Source organism: Pseudophryne corroboree, chromosome 2, assembly GCF_028390025.1.
Source record: "Pseudophryne corroboree isolate aPseCor3 chromosome 2, aPseCor3.hap2, whole genome shotgun sequence".
In the NCBI taxonomy this organism is placed as follows: domain Eukaryota; kingdom Metazoa; phylum Chordata; class Amphibia; order Anura; family Myobatrachidae; genus Pseudophryne; species Pseudophryne corroboree.
Genome location: NC_086445.1, coordinates 51,676,006 through 51,694,138, shown reverse-complemented (window position 1 = coordinate 51,694,138; position 18,133 = coordinate 51,676,006). Strand labels below are relative to the sequence as shown.

Below are 18,133 nucleotides of genomic sequence, written 5' to 3'. Positions count from 1 at the left end.
CCTCTTTGTTTGATACGAAGGGTCAGACAGGAGTAATACAGTGGTGTTTAGTATCCATCGGAAGAATATTTAATTAGAAATATTCCGGTGTTGGTTTGAAGCAGATCAATCGCTCGTGCGAATAGTTATGGACATAAGAAGTTTATGAACATTTACTTTATTTGCACTTTATTACCCATGCGGCGGGAAACCCAGTTTCCCTCCCACCTGAGCAGTTGGAAATAGTCACAGCCCACCTGTATGAATCAACCTATGACCTTTTGTTATAATGCGAAGCCGAATTCCTGTGTCCAATGAACAATGAGATTGTAGGGACCATTGAATTGTATTGTGTGTGGGGCATAAATAGGCAGGCCGACCATATCCAGTTCACTCTCTTCAACGGTTCTCATTGCTGATAATCGGGAGCTGGATATCGAGGCGCATGCGATCGTTTCCCCTTGTGCGTAAGTGTTTCTCCGCAGCTATATTGATCTTCTTGTTATTGTGGGCCAATCTCTCTCAATTTCTCTCTCTCTCTCTCTCTCTCTCTCTCTCTCTCTCTCCTTCTCTTTCTCACTCATTTTTCCCTTAAATTGTATTGTATTGTATTTCTTGTGTAGTTATCTGGTTAGGTAGTCTATGTTATATTGTAGTGTATGACTTGTATTGTGTTTAACTCTTTTGCAAGTATAGCATTCATAATATATATTTTAGGCGTTGGACCCTGAGCACGGTATCTGTGTGTTTCTTATAGTATTAAGTATTCTCAGAGCGTCGGTGACGCTCAAACAGCTTTTAAGGTAATAAGGTTATACTGTGTTGCATTTACTCTCTAACATTACACTAAGGTTTTACTGCACAATACACTGTTTATGCTTTAGATACAAAGGTTTAATATAGTGAGCGTCAGCGCCGCTGGTGATCTCCTCGTGGTCCCGAGCGTTCGCTACGCTATAGCGAATCATTACTTTAGTCAACAGCCAATAACGTGCCTGCCTGTGATCTCTTGGCCGTGAGTGAACGTGACGCTTGAGCGTCTCGATCACGGCAAAGCGATTGTTACGCAACTAGCGTACCCTTACGGTACTTCATACATAAATAGCGTACAGTGTTCTTAGACCTCATAAAGGGTATTATATACGATAAATATTTAGCTTTATCAATGTGGACATTGCTCACTAACTATTCAGTAACCTTGGACATTGCCCACAACTTCACTTCTGTTTATGTTTCGCTGTATTACCCCCTTCCCATAATAAAGTCCTTCAGCATTTTACACCAAATCTAACTGTCAGAGTCCTGTATGAGGAAAACCTATATCCGTCCATTTCTGCTCCGACCCAGCTGTGGTTCCTCTTCCCGATCATCGGAAGAACCCCCGAGTTTACAACACCCCCAACCCAGGTCAGTGACAGCGTTCTAATCAGGGTGTTCCGGGCCCCCGCTACGCGGACCCTAACTTTGTGTGGTCGGATTCTTGCTTTGTGGGGACCACAAAGGACAAAGGGGGGGGGGGGGAAATGGGAAGGGGGTTGTCCCCCATTTCCCTCTGGCGTGACGGGATTCGGCGGCTAGGTCCCGACTTGGAGGGACTTGCATCCCTAGGGATTCAAGCCCCTCCAATCTTGTTGCCGCATTTTAAATGGCGCGCCAAGCGCGAACCAATCGGAGCTCGCGCCTTGGCAGCCAATGGGAAGACGCCGCGGCGAGCCAATCAGAGCTCGCCGTGTCATAGCTCCGCCCGCACCTGGCATCATATATACGAGATACTGCGGAGCGGGAGAGCTCAGTCGGGCGCCGGACGCGGAAAGGAGAGGAGCTCAAGAAGAAGAAAAAAGACTGAGGGGCGGAGATAGCGGCGACGGCGGAGATAGCGGTGATGGCGGAGAAGAAGAAGAAGACGACGGAAGAAGACGCCCAGCGACGGGAGTCCGGCGGAGAGTGCCGCAGCGCGTGGGAAGCAAAAGAGCTAACGAAGCTCCCTGCTGCGGCCTCTCCCACCGTGACGGGTAGGCGGCCTTGGGCCACATTCACTTATTTATAATCCACCCAAGAGGACCAGGAACAGGCGCTAGGCCTGCGGGCATAACCAGGCCCTTCCGGCCTGTGGCCACTTAGTCAGGCCTCCTGCCTGTGCCCCAGAGGCGTAGCTAGGGTTTTTGGAGCCCAGGGCAAGATCAATAATGGCGCGCCCCCCCCCCCCCCCAAAAAAAAATACAAATAAAAAATACAAAAAAAATAAATAAATACAAAAGGAAAGTATGTGCAGACGCCACCGGTGTCACTGTATATAAAGATGTCAGGGTGTGTATGTATAGATGTAGGTGCAATGGTCGAGGTTGAATTTTTGAAGGCGGAATGAAAGAGTGCAGATAGCAATTATGCGCGCGCCGAAGGCGTGTGCGCTCCGGAAAAGGGGCGTGGTCACTCAAAAGGGGCATGTCCTTCAGTGTAGTAGGACCCCTTATACTATCTAGTACTGGTGCCCCTTTCACATTATAGCACATGGTATGAGCCGAAATTCACATTACACCACACGGTATGAGCCGAAATTCACATTATAGCACACGGTATGAGCCGAAATTCACATTACCCCACACGGTATGAGCCAAAATTCACATTATAGCACATGGTATGAGACGAAATTCACATTACCCCACATGGCATGAGCCGAAATTCACATTACCCCACACGGTATGAGCCGAAATTCACATTATAGCACATGGTATGAGCCGAAATTCACATTACCCCACATGGCATGAGCCGAAATTCACATTATAGCACACGGTATTGTCACAACTGAGGGCCTGAGCTGACGGAAGGCAGCCTCAGTTGTAGGGGCTGAGATGTACCGGAACCTGGGAGGTTGTATCAGACCCCTGGACATGTAAGTAACATGAAGAGAAACCGCCCGAAGGCGTGACCACGACAACTTGAGTAAAAGTCAATGATATTTATTTATGACAAACTCCATGCATCACAGTAGCAGTAAAAGGTAACATAAAAATCAGCAGAGAAATAATAATACAGTTCCTGGGTACTACAGGGTGGCAGGGGCCACAGAGCTCTGGTGGTATGAGACAGTTCTTATTATCTGCAAGTTGGAAAGTCCTTACCAGGCTCAACTGTAGCAATGAGGAAAGCCCAGGGTCGTACCAGCTGGTGTTCCAGGGAAAGCTGGACTGCTGTAGATAAAATGCTGCTGTGGGTACTGGTTAGAACCAGACATGTGCTGGCACGGAGTGGATACTGGCTGGAACCAGTTAAATAATAAATAAAGCTTGAGAGCGATGCAATGTAGATGAAATGTAGAATTTGAGAGCGGAGAAATAATAATACCGGTGGAGAGTGGTAAAGTGTAGGAAGGACACCGGCCCTTTAAGGGAAGCTGTACTCTGCTGGAAGCTGAGCTGGAAGCAGGTAATGTTGTAGCTGGAAACAGATGAATCCACAATGGATTGGAGAGTCAGGCTACACCGCAGGTGGAATGCTGGTGCGGGTCTCTATAGCAGAAGTCTGGAGACAGGAGCTGGAACCTGGAAGACATTCACAGAAGAGAGACAAACTGGAACTAGGTTTGACAACCAAAGCACTGACGCCTTCCTTGCTCAGGCACAACCTATTTATACCTGCAGCAAGGAAGGCGTTGGCTAGGCAATTATGCAAATTAATAATACTGACAACGGATTGGTAGGAATGATCAGCTGACAGAATCCAAGATGGCTGCGCCCATGCAGACACTTGGAGGGAAGTTTGGATTGTAATCCATGTGGTCTGGAAAACAGTAATGGCGGCGCCGGCCACCGGAGACAGGAGACGCCAGGCTGACAGATGCACATCCGACCACGCGGACACAGCGGAGGCCGCGGCTGACGTAATCGCCACTCTGAATGCAGAAGCTCAGGGACGGCGGCGGAGGCCGCGGGAGACGCCATGCCAGATGTATAAGGCGTTACTGTGACTGCGTCCAGAGAGACAGGAGAGGATGCGGGAATGTGCACATCAGGATAACAGATGGGATCCGGTCCTGGAGCGCTGAGCCAGCCTTAGGAGGCATCTGATAGGTAAGAAATGGCGTCCAGATACCCGGATCGTGACAGGTATGAGCCGAAATTCACATTACCCCACATGGCATGAGCCGAAATTCACATTACCCCACACGGTATGAGCCGAAATTCACATTATAGCACACAGTATGAGCCGAAATTCACATTACCCCACATGGCATGAGCCGAAATTCACATTATAGCACACGGTATGAGCCAAAATTCACATTATAGCACACGGTATGAGCCAAAATTCACATTACAGCACACGGTATGAGCCAAAATTCACATTACCCCACACGGTATGAGCCGAAATTCACATTGCCCCACACGGTATGAGCCGAAATTCACATTACCCCACATGGTATGAGCCGAAATTCACATTATAGCACAGGGTATGAGCCAAAATTCACATTATAGAGTGAGGGGATCGTACCCCCTTAATTAACTAATCCTGTGGGGCACTATGGTGAGGGGAGCCCACCCCCTTAATAGACTAATTGCAGAGTTTAGCAGAGGAAGGGCTGCAGTGGTTTCTCACCCCAAGCTGCGGCGCTTCTGCCACCTCCGACACTCCACATCTTCGGCACCACCCGGGATGCAGAGCACCGCACCGGGGATGCACCCTTTTCAGTGTGGCCTGCTGTGCTCCGAAGGGGGATCTTCTCTCCTGCTGCAGGAGCTGCAGTACACCGGCAGAGGACACCCATCCCCCGAACCCTGCGTAGCCCAAAGCCGGAGATCGGCAGCATGTTGAACGCGGAAGCAGAAGCCGCTTGTTGCCGGTCAACATGCTGTCGATCTCCGGCTTTGGGCTCCGCACTGCTCCGCACGTGCCTTACAGTCCGCACCCTCGGCTGCTGATATCCGGCATGCTGCCCCTGCTGCTGACTTTCCACCTACCCGGCTCGCCCACCCAGCTGGATGGTGAGTGAGAAGGGCATCTCAGTGTCCGTGGTTTAATACATATCCCTCTTCGGTAAATGGCCATTAGTACATCCCGCCCACACACACACAGACTGCCACACCCCCTTACTTACACACACACGCTGTAGATTACACACACACAGACTGGCCACCCCCAAACCCCATACACATCCACTCAGACTACACACACATTCTCATACTTTCCCCTCCCCCACACACACTGGACTGCAAAAATTTACACACACTCACACTGTCCCACACACACACACACACACACACACACACACACACACACACACACACACACACACACTTAACACACACTCACACTGTCCCACACACACACACAATTAACACACACGCACACTGTCCCACACACCAGTGGATGCGGTGAGGTCAGTGGCTGGTGAGGCACTACAGCCATAATGTCCGCCAAATCCTGCCGATGACCCCTACCACCACCGAGCCAATGCCCACCACTGCCTCTGAGCCAATGTCCGCTGCCACCGCCAATGGCTTACAAACCCGCCCACCATCAACTGACCCAGCCCTCCGCCACTAATTTGCATCTCAGTCCGATGCCGCCAATGCCCGCTGCCTGCCTGCTCATAATACTTGTGATATATTGTACATTTTTATAGAAAAAAATAATAATTAGTGTTTGGGACTGGGAAGGGAGTGGGAGGAGGACATGAATTCAATTTTGTTGTCCAGGGATTCCATTATCTTAACGGAAAAGGTCTGAATGGGTTAAAAAATGTAAAAAAAAAAAAAATGCGTGAGGTCCCCCCTCCTAAGTATAAACAGCCTCGGGCTCTTTGAGCTGGTCCTGGTTGTTTAAACACTGGGAAAAAATTGGACAGGGGTTCCCCGTATTTAGACAACCAGCACCGGGCTCTTAGTCCAGTCCTGGTTCCAAAAATACGGGGGACAAAAGATGTAGGGGTCCCCCGTATTTTTAAAACCAGCACCGGGCTCCCCTAGCCAGGGACATAATGCCACAGCCGGGGGACACATTTATGTAGATCCCTGCGGCCGTGGCATTACCCCCCCCAACTAGTCACCACTGGCCGGGGTTCCCTGAAGGAGTGGGGTCCCCTTAAATCAAGGGGTAACCCCCCCTCCAGGCACCCAAGGGCCAGGGGTGAAGCCCGAGGCTGTCCCCCCCATCCGTGGGCGGTGGATGGGAGGCTGATAGCCATGTAATTAAAAAAAAGAATATTGGCCCTCATTCCGAGTTGTTCGCTCGGTATATTTCATCGCATCGCAGTGAAATTCCGCTTAGTACGCATGCGCAATATTCGCACTGCGACTGCGCCAAGTAATTTAACAATGAAGATAGTATTTTTACTCACGGCTTTTTCTTCGCTCCGGCGATCGTAATGTGATTGACAGGAAATGGGTGTTACTGGGCGGAAACACGGCGTTTCAGGGGCGTGTGGTTAAAAACGCTACCGTTTCCGGAAAAAACGCAGGAGTGGCCGGAGAAACGGGGGAGTGTCTGGGCGAACGCTGGGTGTGTTTATGACGTCAAACCAGGAACGACAAGCACTGAACTGATCGCAGATGCCGAGTAAGTCTGAAGCTACTCTGAAACTGCTAAGTAGTTTGTAATCGCAATATTGCGAATACATCGGTCGCAATTTTAAGAAGCTAAGATTCACTCCCAGTAGGCGGCGGCTTAGCGTGTGTAACTCTGCTAAAATCGCCTTGCGAGCGATCAACTCGGAATGAGGGCCATTGTTTTTTGTTGTGGAACTACAAGGCCCAGCAAGCCTCCCCCGCTTGCTGGTACTTGGAGAACCTCAAGTACCAGCATGCGGGGAAATAACGGGCCCGCTGGTACCTGTAGTTCTACAACAGAAAAAATACCCAAATAAAAACACAACTCGCACACCGTGACAGTAAAAATGTATTAAAACACACTGACACACTCACACATACTTACCTATATCCCACGCCGGTCACGTCCACTTGTCCAGTAGAATCCAATAGGGGCACCTGTAAAAATGAAAATTATACTTACAAACTTCAATCCACAGGAGGAGAGAGAGAGAGAGAGAGAGAGAGAGAGAGGAGGAGGAGGAGAGAGAGAGGGGGGGGGAGCGGGAGGGAGAGGGGGGGAGGGGGAGGGGGAGAGACACTAACCTGCTGCTGCTGCTGGGGAGAGCCGCACACACTGCAGGGCCATGCCGGGAGGACGTAGGGGGAGAACCGCACACCGCCGCTCCTGTCAGCGGGAGGACGCAGCCAGCGGAGAAGGGGGAGAGACGCAAAACACCGCTCCTGTCAGCGGCGGAGAAGGAGGACAGGGGGGGGGGCGCACACTGCAGACGCCAATCACCGCCGGGACAATTAACATACACTCACACTGTCCCACACATACACAATTAACACACACGCACACTGTCCCACACATACACAAATAACACATACTCACACTGTCCCACACACACACACACACACACACACACACACACACACACACACACACACACACACACACACACACACAATTAACACACTCACACAATTAACACACACACACACACTTAACACACTCACACAATTAACACACTCTCACACTGTCCCACACACACACACACAATTAACACACTCACACAATTAACACACACACACACACTGTCCCGCACCCCCCTCTTCCGACAGAAAACTATAAACATCTTTAAAAAGTATAAAGTCCGCTCACCTGTTTAACCCAGCAAACCGCGGATGCGCACGCGCGTACCTCCGAGGTTGCGGTCGCGCGCACGCGCGATCGCGCAATGTGCAGGGAGGAGGGGAGGCTCCTGGCTGCCGCTGCCTATCTAGTGTGACAGGCATAGCAGCCGGGGAGACAGGGAGAGCGCCGCAGGTAGCGCCGGCAGAATCCCTGTCGCATGGGGCAAGCGGGCCATGCCGGTGGCGCCCCCTCTGTTGGGGCTTCCACGGCGCCCAGGGCACGTGCCCTGCTCGCCCCGTGCTAGATACACCTCTGCTGTGCCCCCACTTCAGGCCCTCCTGCCTGTGCCCCACTTCAGGCCTCCGGCCTGTGCCCCACTTCAGGCGTTCCGGCCTGTGCTCTCACTTCAGGCCTTTCCGGCCTGTGCCCACACTTCAGGCCTTCCGGCCTGTGCCCCACTTCAGGCCTTCCGGCCTGTGCCCCACTTCAGGCCTCCAGGCCTGTGCCCTCACCCAGGCTTCCAGGTCTGCGCCCTCACGCAGGCTTCCAGGCCTGCGCCCTCACCCAGGCTTCCAGGCCTACGCCCTCACTCAGGCTTCCAGGCCTTCGCCCTCACCCAGGCTTCCAGGCCTGCGCCCCCACTCAGGCTTCCAGGCCTGCGCCCTCACCCAGGCCTCCGGTCTGCGTCACCTACTGCATTTTACAGGACTCGGGGTGGTATTGTACAGACCGGCCCGGACAGGATCGGTTGGGAGTGGGTCCGTGCGGCAGCTTCCGAGGGGTTCGCGGTTGGTCGGGCGTGAGGAGCCGGCTGGCCCCACGCGGTGTATAATACAAGGGATTAGAGAGTGTGGAGTAACGTTCCCGTCCCACGCGCCTCTGTTTCCCGGTAATCTGGAGTGGACGGCCGTCCACTCTGGACCCCGCTCGCGTTCTCAGTTAAGAGCGGAAGGAAGTAGCTAGTGACCAGCATTCGATAAGTGGAATTGGTTATTCGGGGTTCACCTGTTGTGCCGGGGGATTATTCTACTGACTCGTTGGTTAGTGACGGTGTTTAGTTAGTCCGGTCTCTGCTAGTTTGGAATAGAACCAGTAGCCTCAGTTGCTGAAGTTAGTTTGCTCAGGCAGGCATAGTTGGCTGTAATTTGTTGTTTGCCGTTAGTGTAGCCTGCAGTTAGGGAGGCTGCTCTTCTTGCCCCAACAGAAGCAGAGAGGTGCGACCATCAAGGTGACCAGCGAGTCGGGAGTGAGTATTACTCTGTGTCCGTTTGTCATCGTCCCCGTATACCGGTCAGGGGTTGCGCTCACGGACGTAAGGACCCCTCTCACCACACAACGTGCGAGACTGCGAGTGTGTGAGAATTGGGTAGCTGAGGCCTTTTGGCCAGTGATGACCTTGCGCCCAGCCGGTGAAGGTCGCAACTACCCCTGACATGCCCTGCTCTTTCGACGGAGGTTGGCACGCATGACTTAACCGGTACGTCCCTTCCTTCTAGGTTCTTCATCGACCGCTGCAGGGAGGTGTTCGTGTCGGCAATCAATCTGGAAGGCGGAGTTCCCTGACGCTTCTGGGTACCGTATGTGACAGGGTGCCACAGGTGGGTAGAGTGACGACACCTGCATGACAGCAGGCACTGTACCACGGTCCAGGCCCGTTACATATCTTCGCTTAGCAGAATTGCGAACAAAAGATTAGCAGAATTGCGAATAAATAATTCTTAGCAGTTTCTGAGTAGCTCGAGACTTACTCTGCCACTGCGATCAGCTCAGCCCGTTTCGTTCCTGGTTTGATGTCACAAACACGCCCTGCGTTCGGCCAGCCACTCCCCCGTTTCTCCAGACACTCCTGCATTTTATCCTGGCACGCCTGCGTTTTTCCGCACACTCCCAGAAAACGGCCAGTTTCCGCCCAGAAACACCCACTTCCTGTCAATCACACTCCGATCACTTCAACGATGAAAGTTCTTCGTTCGGACGTGAGTAAATCTACTAAGTTTTGTGCTAAATTACTTAGCGCATACTACATTTTTGCCTTAATCGCTCCGTTGCGAAAATCGGCACTGAGCGAACAACTCGGAATGACCCCCATAATTTGAGTGGGTTCTGCCGAAACAATTGCTATTTTTGATGGTGGAATGTGAGCAGCCCAAAAAGTACCGAAATAAGCTCAGCAGCGAAGAGGTTAAACACACGTTTTTGGGGGAATAGTCGCATACATGAAGCATTCCCAGGATGTGAGAAGGAGGGAGCGCAGTAGACACTTCCAATATCTGGCACGGTCCCTCCAGCTTCTATGGGGGTTGCTATGCAGTTAGCTTTACCAAGCTTGAGTTTTGCTCCAGCCGCTAATGCCATCTGAAGCTGACATTAGCCTATAGTAGCCTATGGGCTATTATATTGCATATTCTTTCCATCTGCCCCAGATGACGCATGCATAATATGCTGTGCAATATCATTATATACGCACCGCATTTAATATGCAGGATATAATGAATCGGCTCCTCACATACAAAATAAAGATGTATCTTTATATACTACCTTAGATGTCCCTATCTGGCAGTGATGCATGGGTGTAAGTGGGGTAAGCAGACATGTATCTTCTGCAGAAATTGCCATATACTGTAGATCACTAATGTTCCCAGTTCCCTCAATTCTGTTTCAGCCGGGAAAGCAAATACACCCATGTCTGCCCGTATCAGTGCAGTTTTCTCATGGGTGCAATAGACAGTAACAGCAACGAGTCCCCTCGGGGTCACAGTCAGTATTACTGAGAATGTATACTTTCTCTAACCTGATTTTCTGCATGGACCAGATTGGCAGCTGCTGCACGTTGGTATGCACCATGCATTGCTTGATTGCGGACTGCTACTTTGTAATGAAGGGGATGGAGACTCCCATACGCACCGCGCTATTTATCATTACAAGTCTGGATATCATTGTCACAATACCACAGGCTGTTACCTAACTATAACCCGGTAATCATCCAAAAATCTTCTGCCAACATTCTATTGTCGATTTTCAGAATTTCAACATTCTGTCATTGTCAGCATTGCGATTGTCGGCATATTAAATGTTGACATTATACGGCGACAATCTTGCGTCGACACTCTGACTTAACATACTGTAAGTACCGTTAGACCAATACTAAGCTTCTAGTGTGGGTATCCGCTTGACGTTTAATCCACGGCTGTGAGCCTACTGTCCCATTATTGCTGGCAAGGAAACTGTTTGCGCTGCTTGATTGTCCCCCTGTTTATGGTGGGCACATTATCACGAGACCCACCAAGACTCAGGCCAAGTCTTAGTACTGACATCCATATACATGGTCACCAAGTCTCTGGGCCTGGATGCTAGCTGATCACATCTAATTCTTGGACCCCTGGATGGACAATTGCAATAATTTTACTATGGCCCGGGATTTCCTTGCCTAGGGGTAACAATACTGTTGTAGCCATGCTTCAGGATGGTTTAACAATGGGGGTCATTCTGATCTGTTCGCACGCAGCGGTTCTTCGCTGCGGTGCGAACGGGTCGGGACTGCGGCTGCGCGGCACCTGCAATTCGCACGCGCTTCGTTGCCTGGTGACGGTCATCGCCGGGCAGCGACGCCGCCAGCGCTGTAAGTGATCACAGCGGCGATCGCAAGAAGATTGACGGCGGGGAGGCGTTCCAGGGCGTCTACTCACCATTTTCCGGGCGTGGAGATCCGAGCGCAGAAGTGTCCAGGCGTTTGGAGGGCGGATGTTTGAAGTCAATCCCGGGACCTTAGTCGCTGGATCCGTCGCACAGGGTAAGTAGGTCTGACCCTGGTCTTGTTTTACAGGAAACTCTTTTAGCATTGCAGGGCTGCACAAGCGATGGCAGCCCTGCTATGTTATAATACACTCCCCCATAGGCGGCGTCAGGTTGATCGCACGAGCAGCAAAAAGTTGCTACGTGCGATCAACTCGGAATGACCACCAATATCCACAGGCAAAAGAAAAACAAACAGGTGCTTCAAATCTAATGCCCTACACACTCTCCACCAGCACTATCTCACTGCAACCAGTCATTACCTAATATTAAGAAAGGGTCTATAGATTGTAAGCTTGCGAGCAGGGCCTTCCTACCTCTATGTCTGTCTGTCTTTGCCCAGTTTTGTTCTATAACTGTTGTTCTAATTGTAAAGCGCAACGGAACATGCTGCGCTATATAAGAAACTGCTAATAAATAAATAAATAAATAAATAATATATCCTCAAAGAAGAACAGATATTATAGAAATAAAAAGGTTATCATCAGTCCAACTGAGATGTAATACACGTGTTAAAATTGGTCTGATAACTCATTTAAGGAGAGGTGTACTAAGCCCTGAAAAATGATGTATTGCACTGTGATAAAGTATCAGCCAATCAGCTCCTAACTGCCATGTTACAGACTGAGGGACAGATTTATCAAGCCTTGGAGAGTGATAAATTGCTCGGTGATAAACTACCATCCAATCAGCTCCTAACTGTCATTTTTCAAACACAGCCTGTGACATGACAGGAGCTGTTTGGTTGGCAATTTATCACTGTGCAATGTATAACTTTTCAAGGCTTAGGTGGTGTGCAATTAGCTCAGTTTTTTTCGCCTAGGCTTTTCGCTATTTTTAAAGCGAATGGGGATTCACCCTATGCAATAGCAGGGCCGTTTTTTTTTTGTCTACACGAAAAATGCGGCAGGTGGTGGAAAACACATGGATTAGCGATCCATGTGTTTTCTGTAGCAACGTGGGCCATTTTTGCCAATTTTGAGGCATTTTCCGCCAATGTCTTTTCACTTTAAAAAAATAGTTGAAAAGACATCGGCGAAAATGCCTTCAAAATGGACGATAACAGGCCGCAATTGAATACTTAGGGGGGGGGCGAATTTATTAGCTCCGAAACGAACGGAGCTAATTGCATACCCCCCCTCAGTACATCTGGCCCGTAGAGGAAATCTCAGGCAATAAGTTGGTCATGCTGCATGCTAACGTGTTATGATCGGCGTTAATAGTTTAGAAAGCAATGGTGGGGACGCGCCCATAGCAAATCATTCATCCTATTGTGAGTGCATTTTTTATGCGCAGCTGATCTTATCTACAGCTGATAGGTGAGAACCAGACCTGTGTAAGGAATGTATTCCAGCTCACTGTGCAAAAAGCCCAGATAGAATCCCCCCTCCATTTTGTCACCTCTTGTTGGTATGATCTGAAACAACAAGCTGGTAATAACACAGCACTTATTTGGCCTGATTCAGTCACGCGGTACGGATAGTTACACAAATGGCCGATGTCTGTGCAGAAATAATCTGATTAACTGCTATTAGTGTCTCCTGATTTACACCATGAAGGGAAAGACAATTGCAGCCGTACATATAATCCTATGACATGCTGCCATGCCTTAAACACCCTCTGACTTTTCACCGCTTACCTCTTACACCGTTTGAAACGTGACATTAGGAGAAAACATTATCTCTTTGTGACTCACCTGGTCTGACTCCGCTCTCACAGAATTCATACTGCACAAGGTTGAAGAGCTTTAATATGGAACCTAAAACTCAGAGATAAGATTTCATGTCAGCTCGTTAATGCCTCAGGAATCTATAGTGTTTACTTTAAGGGCCTTGTCATGCTCTGCGTTCCAGCATAGACGTGTACACGTTATGTCACCTGTGTCATTTACCCTGTTCTGGGAGGCAGAAAATAAATGGGACTATTGAGAAGTAATAAGCACCAGCGATCTCACTGGGAGGCACCGGAACTCCTGCACGGTCCTGCTGACCACACATGTGCGGCGGCCACTGCCGGTGAGGGTCCGGAGGAATCCTCTCCCAGTGCTTTCCGTGAATTGTAGCCAATAGGCTTAGCTGTTGGGGGACAGCTCGGGAATGCTTCACAATCCAGAGCTCGGTAAATCTGACAGCATCGCATCCCCCATAGAAACCTATAATGGCTCCTGCTGCTGTCGGAAATGGAGGGATCGCAGCAGATATCTGAGATTGCTGCTGCGGTCCCTCTGTGATACATGGGGGTGATACTAAATACCTCCCAAAAACTGTTGTTTTCGGGAAAATACCACAAATACCTAATGACAATGGGCCCCTGAGGCACGAGCCATGGTGTACCTCCTGCCTCCCTGATGTCACTAGTTCGGATAGGCTGTATTCTCATAACAGCTGGTTCACCTCTGAAATTGTCGCCTTCCCTGTGTGCAAGTGGCCTGCATATTTTACACTTACTAAAGTACTGGTTTACTTGTAGGCAGGAACCTATTTGTGTCATCATGTCACGCTGAGGGGGCGGGGCTGCCGGAACCAAGAAGAAGAGCAGCAGATGGAGTGTTCTAAGGACACTCCTGGTGGCTCTTCTGGCTGCAAGGTCCATTCCAGGCTTGCTGCAAGCCACATGCAGCGATGGTGCCACTCCATAAGCCCCAGCTACCTGCCAGCTCCTGTTTGGCTGCCGGTCTGCAAGCTCCGATTGGCTCACATCAGGCTTTGAATTCAATATTCCGCTGCGGCGCTGCAGGGTCTGTCCCTCCATCTGCTGGTGGTCCTGATAAATTAACAGTCCTGTCACTTGGGCCCCTCAAGGTCCGGGTCTAGGACTAATGTACCGGCTGTTCCCCCCTGGTGGCAGCCCTGGTGGCATCTAACATGTAAAATGTGCTGTTGGTCAATATATAAAAGTAGGGACAGTTCCAAGGACAAACACTTGGTGCTGTTCCTGGATATTAGGGAAAGGTGACAGCTGTATATACACACACATACTGCATATATTTATTAGTGATGAGCGGGTTCGGTTTCCGAGAAACCGAACCCCCCCGAACTTCACCCTTTTTAGACGGGTCCGAGCCATACTCGGATTCTCCCGTATGGCTCGGTTAACCCGAGCGCGCCCGAACGTCATCATCCCGCTGTCGGATTCTCGCGAGATTCTGATTCTATATAAGCAGCCGCGCGTCGCCGTCATTTTCACACGTGCATTGAGATTGATAGGGAGAGGACGTGGCTGGCGTCCTCTCCGTTTATATAGTTATATACTACACAGTTGATCTGATTGCTTAGCTTATTGTGGGGAGGATTGGGGAGCAGCTGTTAGGAGGAGTACAGTGCAGAGTTTTGCTAATAGTGACCACCAGTTTTTTATCCGTTCTCTGCCTGAAAAAAACGCTCCATACCATATCTGTGCTCAGTGTGCTGCATGATATATCTGTGCTGAGTGCTCACACTGCTTAATTGTGGGGACTGGGGAGCAGCTATAGCAGGAGTACAGTGCACAGTTTTGCTGACAGTGACCACCAGTATACGTTTGTCTGCCTGAAAAACACTCCTGTGGTGTCTTTTTTTTTTATACTATAAACGCAGTCTGCTGACAGTGTCCACCAGGTCCATTATACTGTATATAGCAGTACGGTAGGCCACTGCTGTACCTACCTCTGTGTCGTCACTCGTCGTCCATAAGTATACTATCCATCCATCTACATTGTATACCTGTGGTGTCTTTTTTTCTTTATACTATAAACGCAGTCTGCTGACAGTGTCCACCAGGTCCATTATACTGTATATAGCAGTACGGTAGGCCACTGCTGTACCTACCTCTGTGTCGTCACTCGTCGTCCATAAGTATACTATCCATCCATCTACATTGTATACCTGTGGTGTCTTTTTTTCTTTATACTATAAATGCAGTCTGCTGACAGTGTCCACCAGGTCCATTATACTGTATATAGCAGTACGGTAGGCCACTGCTGTACCTACCTCTGTGTCGTCACTCGTCGTCCATAAGTATACTAAGTATCCATCCATCTACATTGTATACCTGTGGTGTCTTTTTTTTTAATACTATAAACGCAGTCTGCTGACAGTGTCCACCAGGTCCATTATACTGTATATAGCAGTACGGTAGGCCACTGCTGTGCCTACCTCTGTGTCGTCACTCGTCGTCCATAAATATACTATCCATCCATCTACATTGTATACCTGTGGTGTCTTTTTTTCTTTATACTATAAACGCAGTCTGCTGACAGTGTCCACCAGGTCCATTATACTGTATATAGCAGTACGGTAGGCCACTGCTGTACCTACCTCTGTGTCGTCACTCGTCGTCCATAAGTATACTATCCATCCATCTACATTGTATACCTGTGGTGTCTTTTTTTCTTTATACTATAAACGCAGTCTGCTGACAGTGTCCACCTGTCACGATCCGGGTATCTGGACGCCATTTCTTACCTATCAGATGCCTCCTAAGGCTGGCTCAGCGCTCCAGGACCGGATCCCATCTGTTATCCTGATGTGCACATTCCCGCATCCTCTCCTGTCTCTCTGGACGCAGTCACAGTAACGCCTTATACATCTGGCATGGCGTCTCCCGCGGCCTCCGCCGCCGTCCCTGAGCTTCTGCATTCAGAGTGGCGATTACGTCAGCCGCGGCCTCCGCTGTGTCCGCGTGGTCAGATGTGCATCTGTCAGCCTGGCGTCTCCTGTCTCCGGTGGCCGGCGCCGCCATTACTGTTTTCCAGACCACATGGATTACAATCCAAACTTCCCTCCAAGTGTCTGCATGGGCGCAGCCATCTTGGATTCTGTCAGCTGATCTTTCCTACCAATCCGTTGTCAGTATTATTAATTTGCATAATTGCCTAGCCAATGCCTTCCTTGCTGCAGGTATAAATAGGTTGTGCCTGAGCAAGGAAGGCGTCAGTGCTTTGGTTGTCAAACCTAGTTCCAGTTTGTCTCTCTCCTGTGATTGTCTTCCAGGTTCCAGCTCCTGTCTCCAGACTTCTGCTATAGAGACCCGCACCAGCATTCCATCTGCGGTGTAGCCTGACTCTCTGATCCATTCTGGACTCACCTGTTTCCAGCTACAACATCACCTGCTTCCAGCTCAGCTTCCAGCAGTGTACAGCTTCTCTTAAAGGGCCGGTGTCCTTTCTGCAGTTTACCACTCTCCACCGGTATTATTATTTCTCCGCTCTCAAATTCTACATTTCATCTATATTGCATCGCTCTCAAGCTTTATTTATTATTTAACTGGTTCCAGCCAGTATCCACTCCGTGCCAAAACCTGTCTGGTTCTAACCAGTACCCACAGCAGCATTTTATCTACAGCAGTCCAGCTTTCCCTGGAACACCAGCTGGTACGACCCTGGGCTTTCCTCATTGCTACAGTTGAGCCTGGTAAGGACTTTCCAACTTGCAGATAATAAGAACTGTCTCATACCACCAGAGCTCTGTGGCCCCTGCCACCCTGTAGTACCCAGGAACTGTATTATTATTTCTCTGCTGATTTTTATGTTTCTTTTTACTGCTACTGTGATGCATGGAGTTTGTCATAAATAAATATCATTGACTTTTACTCAAGTTGTCGTGGTCACGCCTTCGGGCGGTTTCTCTTCATGTTACTTACATGTCCAGGGGTCTGATACAACCTCCCAGGTTCCGGTACATCTCAGCCCCTACAACTGAGGCTGCCTTCCGTCAGCTCAGGCCCTCAGTTGTGACAGTAAGCACTGACCAAATGAATCCAGCCGGAGACCAGGATCAAGCGGCCAGGCCGATGCAAGAACTGGCAGCCCGACTTGAACATCAGGAGGCTGCACAGGGCCACATCATCCGCTGTCTCCAGGATCTCTCTACTCGGCTGAATGGGATTCAGACAACTCTCCGTGGATCAGGCGCATCTGGGGCGTCAACCACAGTGACTCCAACTATAACCCCACCCACCTTACCCGTTTCTGCTCCACGTCTTCATCTTCCAACGCCAGCAAAATTTGACGGATCTCCAAGATTCTGCAGGGGATTTCTCAACCAGTGTGAGATTCAGTTTGAGCTACAACCTGGCAATTTTCCCAGTGACCGTACAAAAATTGCCTACATCATCTCTCTTCTCAGTGGCTCAGCCCTCGACTGGGCATCACCGTTATGGGAGAGGTCCGACACCCTGCTATCTTCTTACACTGCATTCGTGTCAACATTCAGGCGCATCTTCGACGAGCCAGGCCGGGTAACTTCAGCTTCGTCTGAGATTCTCCGTTTACGCCAGGGATCACGTACTGTAGGACAATATCTTATACAGTTCCAGATTCTGGCATCTGAACTGGCATGGAACGACGAGGCCCTGTATGCTGCATTCTGGCATGGTTTATCCGAGCGTATTAAAGATGAGTTAGCTACCAGAGACTTACCCTCCAAGTTAGATGAGCTAATCTCACTTTGTACGAAAGTTGACTTACGTTTCAGAGAGAGAGCAACTGAGCGTGGAAGATCATCTGCTCCAAAATCTTCTGCTCCTCCTCCTCGCCAACTGTCACCAACTAAAGATGAACCCATGCAAATTGGCCGTTCCCGTGTAACTCCTGCTGAGCGCCGAAGACGTCTCTCTGAGTCTCTCTGTCTGTATTGTGCAGCTCCGTCTCACACTATTAATGCCTGTCCCAAACGTCCGGGAAACTCCAAATCCTAGCTCGCCAAGGAGAGGGCCGGCTAGGAGT

The 18,133-nt window shown here is 49.8% G+C and overlaps 1 long non-coding RNA gene across 1 annotated transcript in view; it reads right to left on the bottom strand.

The window, feature by feature from the left end:
* The window catches only part of LOC135050490 (uncharacterized), an 81,448-nt gene extending 68,262 nt beyond the window's left edge, over positions 1–13,186 (bottom strand). Inside the window, exon 1 of the long non-coding RNA XR_010241623.1 lies at positions 13,127–13,186. This is a non-coding gene — a long non-coding RNA (uncharacterized LOC135050490). The remainder of the gene's footprint in view (positions 1–13,126) is intronic.
* Between the last annotated feature and the right edge of the window lie 4,947 nt (positions 13,187–18,133).